Below are 9570 nucleotides of genomic sequence, written 5' to 3'. Positions count from 1 at the left end.
GTGGCAGGTGTTACGGTCCAGGTGAGAGGAGGTGAGGCCTGATTTGGGGAAGGGTGAAGAAAGGAGGGAATAAACAGAAGAAAGCTTCTGGCCTGGAATCAGGTTTTTGCATCCATTAGGATGTGGAGGGAGGACTCCCATTTTTAATATTTTACATGATGAGGCAGTTTCCCCTAAACCTGGGAACTAGTAGGAGAATGGAAGTTTTTACAAGCATCTCACTAAACCTCACAGCAGCCCTATAAGATGGGCATTATTTTACTCCATAATGAGACAACTATGGCTCAGAGGGGAACGTAGCTGCCCAAAGATATGCAGCCTGACTTTGGTAGATCTGAGATGAGAATGCAGGTCTTACTTAATTCAAATTAAATATTGAATAAGTTGATACTCACTTATTAAACATCCACTTTGTGCCAGGAATGGTGCTTGACACTTTATGTGCATTATTTCATTTCAGTCTTCCAATGGCCATTTCTCCACCTTTCACATGAGAAAAATGAGAGTCACGGTGTGGCCAAGGGTACGCAGCTGGTTCCACGCACATCTGAACCCAAGTCACTGAATCCAGTGCCCATGGTCTTTCAACAGTTCTTCATTTCCTTCCTTCCAGAATCGGAACAAATGGATTTGCACATTTAGGATGTTTAGGATGAAGTGAAGTTATAAATTCCCATCCCTAGAGGATGTGCAGGCTTAGATTATAGGCTGTTTCAAAAACGTTTTTTCAAACACCTGGGTGAAAGCCCAGGCTGGGATTAAAGTTCCCACTCCATCATCAAAAATTGCATAAAGAGTCAGATCGGGACTCCTAAATCCCAGTCCCTGCCCTTTTCGGAGGTAGAGCCACCATGGTCTTTAGTGGGTTCCCAAGAACTACCACATGGGGCTGGGGCTGGAAATGGAGGCACATGGGACGAGGGAAGCCTCATGGTGATGCCCAGCAAGGCTGCGTGGGTAGGGGTCCTCCCAGCTCCAGCCGTCTGGGGCTGTACACCCTCATCCTCTCAGGGACGGTGTGCTTTTCCTTCAGTGACAGGAGGCTGGGCCTCGGCGTCAGTGCCAGCCTGGCTTCCCTCAGCCTGCACAGTGCAGGCGCTGAAGGCCTTCGGGCTATAGCTCCGACCCACCCCTGGGACCCTGAGCCCAGCCTCACACAGAGAGACTAGCCAGCACCCCCACCAGAGGGTGGGGTCTGGAATTTGTGTTATTTTTTTAAGCCATGTTGCAGGTTCAACTGCAAGGAGACACTCTACTCCTGCCACTCTTTCTAGATGTTCCCTTCCCTCTCCTCTGTTCTTGTTTCCTCAAATCACCAGCTGCAGTCCTACTATAGACCAGGCAGGACATCCAGAACCTGACTTCCAGGACTGTCATACATGTCCCTGCAATTCCCACTGCCAGCCAGCCCACTGGTCGGAGGCCCCAGAATGGATGGGGCCTGAAAACCCCACCCCACCCTGAACTTCGCACTCTGGTCACTCTGATAGCCTGAGGCCACGCCAGCTCCAACACCAGCCCTGTCTTCCCCGCCAGCTTATCTGCCAGACCTCAGCATGCCTTTGGTCAAGCTTGCCCAATGTACCACACTTGAGCTGATTTCTTCTGACTTTTTAGTCCCTGAGTCTCTAACCTCACCCCACCCTCATCCCTGAAACTAATTCCTGGCCTCACATGAAAGGCCTTGCAGACTGAGTGAAAGTGATCTCCTGCCCCAAGCGCACTGACATCAAGACCCCATGGGTACTTTCTTCCCGACCAGAAATGTCATCAGAGAGTCCAGGAAGGGCTTGGCCCACTGCCCTCATCAAGGTCTCCTCAACGTTCATTCCAAAAATCATAGTTGTCAGAAAACACACCCAAAAAAGTGGTCAGGAAGCAACCAGTCATCTGAATTATTTACTGTCCCCTGGAACCTAGCCAACTACATGCCGGCCATGCAGACGCTGGGAAAATATTTATGTGGGTCTTGATGGATGCTTGGCCAGGAAAGACTGCCCGCTGTCATCTTTTCTTCCTGCTGATAAGGCAAAGCTACACATGTCAGACAGCTCTTAGAAGAGCCCGGCTGCCGAAGCCTGGCATGGGATCAGAAGGGGGTGAGTGGCCACAGCCCTCAGTTTCAGTTCTGTCTCTGCTACCAGCAAGGCCTGACCCCACTGGGGCCTCAGCTTCACCCTCTGTAACATCATGGGGTGGCCTGGAGGACCTCAAGGTCTCTGTGATCCTGTGCAATTGTGGCTCAGACAGAGTCAAATGTATTTTCCAGATCTGCCATCGTGATGCCATTGGTTCATCACAGAGCTATTTTTCTTGGCATCCTGGGACGTTCCTGAAATTCCAGCATCCTAGGATTTCTCTTTCCACTGATCTAGTTTCTGTAACCAGATGAGAGAACTCCATCTGGAGGAGGAAGATCTGAGTTTAAAATAAAAGGGTAAAATGGAAGAGGGGAAATTGAGTTCAAGCTGTGTTTATCATGCATCCAGTATTTGCAAAGCTCGATGCTGAGCCCACGGTGGCAGTGAAGTACCCCATGTCCTATTCTCTAAGCCACACTGAGCCCTGGTCCTATCCCCTAAGAGCTTACAATAAGACAACAGTGAGGGCAGCCCACAGGGTTCATTTTATTCCCAAATTGCTCCTCGAGTTTCTCCCTTCCTGTATACTGCTGCCCACTGCCCTCCTCGGTCCTAGAATCCCATCCCCATCGTGATCATCCAGGCTCCTCTCTGGGAGGACTTTTGACCTCCTGATTTCCAGTTTCCTGTGGACAGCCTGACTTTGAAGGTCCTTGTCCATTTCAGAGTTTAGAGCTAGTCCCTTTGAAGGCCCACCTGAAGAAACAGTGATGGATGCAGACACAGGACAAAGGGTCAGGAACCTCAGCATTCTCTCAAATATTGTGTCCACCCAGGAGCTCCTGATGCCTTCTTGTCAGCTGCTCCGTGTCATCTCAGGACTGCTTGCCTACCTCAGTGTCCTGGGCAGGGAGCTCCCCCAGCCTTTCTCTCCTCTCCGACCTGCCCTTCCCTAGGACGTATCCATATCTGGTGCCTGTGGCTGAAACTCAGACAAAACGTACTCTGGCACCAGAATAGCAAGAGCTACCACATGGCAAGAGAAGCCAGGGGAAGCCGCAACTAACTTCACCGGAGGTGTGTGGTGGGAATTGGGAAGGCTTCTTTCTCAAAGAAGAAATATTTGAGCAGGACCTTGAAAGATGAGTAGAAATTCACCCAGAGAAAAGGGCAGAGGAGCTCCAATGTGCTAGGCCAGGGGTCCTCAAACTTTTTAAACAGGGGGCCAGGTCACTGACCCTCAGACTGTTGGAGGGCCGGACTATAGTTTAAAAAAAAAACTATGAACAAATTCCTATGCACACTGCACATATCTTATTTTGAAGTAAAAAAACAAATGGGCAAAAACACCTGCATGTGGCCCACGGGCCATCGTTTGAGGATGCCTGTGCTAGGCTAACAGGCTCTGCAAGGCCACTTTGCTGTGTTTGGGAGTCAATGAGTGGGGAGATTCAGCTGAGCAGGGAGATGGGGGCACAGCCTGGTGAGATTGGTGTGCAAGGCCCCAGGGATCATGAAAGTGTTCAACCAGAGAAGCAGCACTCTGTCCAGTGAAGATGACTCTGGGGATGAAGAAATTAATACATCCCAGGGATAGGCGCTCACAACGTTAACGATGATAATACGTCGTCATACGTGAGTATCATTCTTGTAAATCTCAAAATAAAAAACTTCCAAGCAAATTAATTTATTCCTAACATCAGTCCTGCAAGGTGGAAAACCTTATCCCACTTTACAGAAGAGGAAGGCAAGGCCCGAAGTCGTGCGGGTCTGTCCTCTCCAAGTCCACGGCTGTCCCTCAAGCACACCTCTCCAGATTATGAGCTCTTGGCCAGCAGCGAGTGCACAAACTGAGCCTGGATTCCTGCCCTGGTGGGAGTCCGCACTGGCTGCTCTCAGTCTCTTCTAACTTAAAGATTATAAAATTCTGCGAGTCAGCGGCAGGGCTGGCTGCCTCGTGGGGCTGACAGGCTGAGCTGTGGGTGGTCAGGAATGTTTCGGGACTTCCTGGGTCCAGTGTTCCAGGTCGGAGTGTCTGGATTAATGATCCATCTCTAGGCAGAGCAAGCTGCAGCCCTGACGCTATGCGCGAGGCATTGATTAGACTTTACACTCTGAGCTTGCTTTCATCTGGGGCTCTCCAGGTGGGCTGGGGCCTAATAATTAACATTCTCTGAGTCTCACAACATGAATGAGCTGGAGGAGGGGAGAGAGCCTCTGAGCAGGACCCACTGGTGGTGGGAGAGGAGCCCCCAAAGCCTAGGCATGGCCTTGGCAGACAACCATGTCTGTGTGGCCAAGACTCCAATTCTTTCTGGAGTTTGTACAGTGAGCAGTTTTGGTCTCACCTTGTTTTGTTTTTTTTGTTTTTTGTTTTTTTTTTGAGATAGGGTCTCGCTTTGTTGCCCAGGCTAGAGTGAGTGCCGTGGCATCAGCCTAGCTCACAGCAACCTCAAACTCCTGGACTCAAGCAATCCTACTGTCTCAGCCTCCTTAGTAGCTGGGACTACAGGCATGCGTCTCCATGCCTGGCTAATTTTTTCTATATATATATTAGTTGGCCAATTAATTTCTTTCTATTTATAGTAGAGACAGGGTCTTGCTCTTGCTCAGGCTGGTTTCGAACTCCTGACCTTAAGCAATCCGCCCACCTCAGCCTCCCAGAGTGCTAGGATTACAGGCGTGAGCCACTGCACTCGGCCTTGGTCTCACCTTTGAGCAACATTTCTTATGGGGAAATTGAACTAAGATAATTATCCTCGCTGTACAAACAGGGAAACTGAGGTCAAGAGAAAGGCAGACATCAATTCATGAGTGGATTAATAAAATGTGGTATATGTATACCATGGAATACTACTCAGCTTTGAGAAACAATGGTGATATAGCACCTCTTGTATATTCCTGGATACAGCTGGAACCCATTCTACTAAGTGAAGTATCTCAAGAATGGAAAAACCAGCACCACATGTACTCACCAGCAAATTGGTATTAACAGATCAACACCTAAGGGAGTAACATATAGGAGTAACGTTTATCGGGGTCGGGAGGGCGGGAGGGGGGAGGAGGGGATGGGTATATACAACCACAATCAGTAAGATGTGCAACATTTGGGGGATGGACACGCTTGAAGCTCTTACTCGAGGGAGGAGGGGGGTATGGGCAATATATATACCTTAACACTTGTACCCCCATAATACGATAAAATAAAAAATAATAATAATAAAAAATAAATTCTCAGTAAACTAGGAATAAAGGAGAACTTCAAGCTTGAGAACAAGATAAGAATATCCCCCTTATCACTTCTATTCAATGTCACACTGGAAGTATTAGCTAACAGAATAGAATGAGAAAAGGATTTAAAAGTTATACAGATTGGGAAGGAAGAAAAAACCTTTTTTTTTTAGATGATATGATTTTCTACTTAGGTAATCCTAAAGAATCAACAAAAATACTCTTGGAACCAATACACGATTATAGCAAGTTTGCAGGATAAAAGATTAATGTACAAGAATCAATTGCTTTTCTATATACTAGCAATGAACAATTAAAATTTTAAATTAAAAACATAACACTCTTTATATTAGTACTAAAAAAATGACATACTTAGTTCTAAACTTAACAACATATGTATAAGGTCTATATGAGGAAAACTGTAAATAAAAAATAAAATAAAACAAAATAAAAAAGAGAAAGGCAGAGGATTGCTCAAGGGCAGAGGGATTGGGATTAGAATTGAGTCTCCTACTTCCCCCTCTGGCATGTTTCCAGTGCAGGAAGCTGTCTCTTAAGGGGGTGTTAGACCCTCCTGGCACCTTGAGGGGAGAGAAGGTATGATGGGATTTTTTTTGAGACAGAGTCTCCCTCTGTTCCTCCTGCTAGAGTGCAGTGGCCAACATCGTAGTTCACCAGAGGCTCAAACTCCCGGGCTCAAGCAATCGTGAGAGTACAGGTACGTGCCACCTAAACAGCTAGTATGTTCTATCTGCTGTGCCACGTGCTGGGGCTAGCAAAATAAAGTCTCTGACATCAAGGAGCTTATAGTCAGGGAAGAGAGCGGGTGGGCAGTATAGCAGGGAAGAGATACATATACAAACACTGAGTTCAGTGAGGTGTCACGGTGCTTTAGGGAGCAAATATGTTTGTTATATCTAATAGTACAGAGCAGTGTGAACACAGAGTTTCAGGGTGGGAGTGATCTAGAACCTCCAAGTAGTGAGGCATGGGCAGTAGTGAGGATAGGGTCAGAAAAGGCTGAAGAAGTAAGATAACGCCAGAATGGAGCCTGAGAGCAGGAAGAGGAGTTCATCAGCCAGGTGGGAGGTAGAGAACAGAAGGATGGGATGCTCCGAGGAGAAGGAAATAGTTGATCTCAGCAAAGAAAGGGAAGCCACTGAGTTAACTGAGAGCAATTGAGTTGGCTGCAGAGTAGGGTTTGGGTAAGAGATCGTGGGACATAAGGCTGGAGAAACAAGCAAGGAACAGAACAATGAGGTCTCCTAGGCCAAGTTAGGGGCTGAACTTATCCTGAAGGATTCAAGCAGGAAGCCAACATGGTCAGAACTGCGTCTCAGGAAGCTGTCTCAGCTACAGTGTTGAAGATGTACTGATGGTGGGTCCAGGGGGATTGAAGAAGACACTATGCAGGAGCAAAATATGGGGGTGACCTGCTTTGGTCAGTTTGTAACCACAAAAGACACCAAAAACTCTCATCTAGTCTGGAAAAGCCTACGTCCTGGGGATTTCTTATAATAAAACAGGGTGTTCCATGGTTGTCCACTTTTGCCGAGGTCCCTGGATCTGGACCTGTTCCACATTCCTCTGACCTGAGAATAAACCACAGCATTCTTTCCTCTCTTTGTATTATAGAATTCTCTGTACCACTTGACCCACTTCCGCAGGTACACATTCCCCCAGAGTGGGCTCCCCTCGGCCACCAACACATGGGGCCAAGCACCTCACCTTCATGACCCTCACCTTAGGTGGCTCCACATCGGGCAGCCTTCCCCTTTTCTTCAACATCAGGTAGGGATTAACTGAGCACCTGCTATGTGCCAGGCATTCCAGGCTCTGTGGATGTGGCCTCTGCCCTCACCTCCATGGGGCCCTGTGGGTTAAAAACCAAATTCCTCAGCCTGGCATTTCAGGGCCTCCTTGGATGAACCTGAGCCCACCTCCCCAGCCTCACATTCTCCTCTCCCTCCAACACTCTGTATTTGTCGCACTGAGGCATTTATTGTTCCTTAAATATCCCATACTGTTTTTTTTAAATAGAAATATCTTGCTATTAAAATGCTAATGTAGATAATACCAAAGGTGAAGGTGAAAAGTAGGAAGTAAAATTTGTCCTCTACCCCCTCCCACCCACCGCACTGCAAATCCCACTCTCCAGAGAGGAACGCTGCTAACGTTTTGGTAAATATCCTTCCAGATTCTTTTAAAAACTTCCTCCACCCCACACACCACCTTTTGGAAACTCTCACCCATCCTTCAAGACCCATTGGCACTGCCACGTGCCCTCCTCTGAGTTCTCTGTGCCTCACAGTGGCCTGACACTTACATCTGACACAGCACCTGCCACTCTAGATTGAAATCGTCTGTGCACACATTGTGCCTCCATCCAGCAGAGTGTGAGACTGTCATCTGAGATGATCGTCTCTGTGGGGACAGAGTGTGATGTCTTGGTCACTGCTCTATTCACAGTGCCTGGGCCCTCCCCTCGGTAAGTACTTATTAAATACACAAATGGATGGATGGACGGACAGCAGACATGTCTGTGGGATAATCTGCAGGATACACATAACGGAGCCAAGTTGTCACCGAGTAGTGGAAAGGACCTCAGCTGGGGATTAAGGACCTGGATTCCTGTCCTGGCTCTGCCTTCTACTTGCTTGGTAGCCTTGTCGCCCTCTCGAAAACTCCATTTCCCTACCTGATATTGAGTAGTGGGCTGGATAGTTCCCCAGGACCCTCCCCAATGGATGCTCCAGAATGCTCCACTGGCCCTGGCCCAGCACCCCCATTTCACACCTCTGTAATTACCCACCTGCATGCCTTTTATTACAGAGATTGGGCTGGGGCGGGGGCTCATTAAATAAAGGGCAAAAGGAAATTGCTGGCTTACCGAAATGACATTGTTGGCATTAGCTAGATTAACTTCTGAAATGAAAAGCCCACAAAACCAAAACCAAAACAGAGAAGGAGCTGTGACTTCCGCTGGGGGCTTCAGGGTCCTCTGCTTCAGCCTGCCTGACCTCCAACCCCGGCCTCCCGACCTATTCTCACTGGGGAGGTCACAGAAGCTACTCTCCTGCCTTCACACAGGGCGTCTTCTCAGCAGTCCCAGGAAAACCGTCCTGAGCACTGAGCCTCCGACCAGAAATTGGGAACTCCTGAGGTACCTCCGGACTATCAGAGAGATGGGAGGGTAGGCAGATCCATGGAAGCCAGGATGGGGAAGCCAAGCCCGGGGGGTCCTGGGGTCTAGGGATCCAGAGAAGTGACCTCTGAGTGGAACGATGAGACAAACTCCAGACAGATCTTCTGGGAAAGGCATTACAGGCAGAGGGAAGAGGAAGAGGAAAACACAGAAACATGAAAGAGGACGGCAGGTTCAGGCAATCACGGGCAGTTCCCCACGGCTGGAGCATAGCGGGAGGAATAGCACCATTCTTCCTTTTGGTGGTCCCCCAGCCATGCCTCTCAGGATGAAGGATCAAGCACTAGCGCAGCCTGGGCGGGGAAATGAGATACCTCATCTCCGCAGCGAGCCAGAGATGCCGGCAGGTGACAGTCTCCATTAGGCAGGAGCCAGACGGAACTGCAGCCAGACCCATTGCGGTGCCAAGACACTAAACAGAGGCAGGAAGCTGTGACGGGCTCACGCCGAGGCTCTTCCTCGGTTTGCAATGTTTACAATCATCAGAAGAGGCAGGAAGATGCGGAGGGCAGTAGATCCAGCCCTGCGCAGTGGTTCCAGCTGCTGCAGGGGCAGGAAAGGAGGGAGCCCGATGCCTCACTAACCACCTGGTCTCACAGGGAGAGATCATCTCTGTAAGAATCCCAGAGTACGTGAGAAAAATTCTCCACCCCAGACAAACAAGAGATCTTCTCTTGCTCCCTACAAAGGGTCAGCTAAGGCAAGGTTAAGAGCGGAAAAAATGGCAGAAGAAACACCATCTAGTCTGTGCCTCTGTAGTAATCAGAAACTTTGCATGTACTTTCCCATTTCATTCTCAGAAGGGTCTAGAGGTATTATTTTCTCCACTTGATAGACAAAGACGCTGAGACTAAGAGGCTTGTTCACGGCCACCCAGCTGGTGACTGTGGAGCTGGACTTTGGGTGGAGGCCTTTCCAGCTCCAAATCTGTTCTCTCCCCTCACATCTCTGCCACCCAGACCCTCGTCCTTGTCCATGAGAAGCCTGCAGTGTGGCTGTGCTACAGACACAGTGACATCACATCAGCTTGCTAAGCCTTGACTAAAACTCATG

The 9570-nt window shown here is 48.7% G+C and overlaps 1 long non-coding RNA gene across 1 annotated transcript; it reads right to left on the bottom strand.

Annotated features, from left to right (window-relative positions):
- Positions 1-2243: 2243 nt before the first annotated feature.
- LOC142876610 (uncharacterized) lies at positions 2244-8911 on the bottom strand. The gene is made up of 3 exons (XR_012923515.1): positions 8832-8911; positions 7056-7185; positions 2244-2418 (listed from the first exon to the last, which is right to left on the bottom strand). It is a non-coding gene; the product is annotated as an uncharacterized LOC142876610 (long non-coding RNA).
- Positions 8912-9570: the final 659 nt, after the last annotated feature.

This window comes from Microcebus murinus, chromosome 2 (assembly GCF_040939455.1).
Source record: "Microcebus murinus isolate Inina chromosome 2, M.murinus_Inina_mat1.0, whole genome shotgun sequence".
Taxonomy (NCBI): Eukaryota; Metazoa; Chordata; class Mammalia; order Primates; family Cheirogaleidae; genus Microcebus; species Microcebus murinus.
Note: the sequence above shows the minus strand (reverse complement) of the source record. Positions and strands in the feature narration are given on the sequence as shown.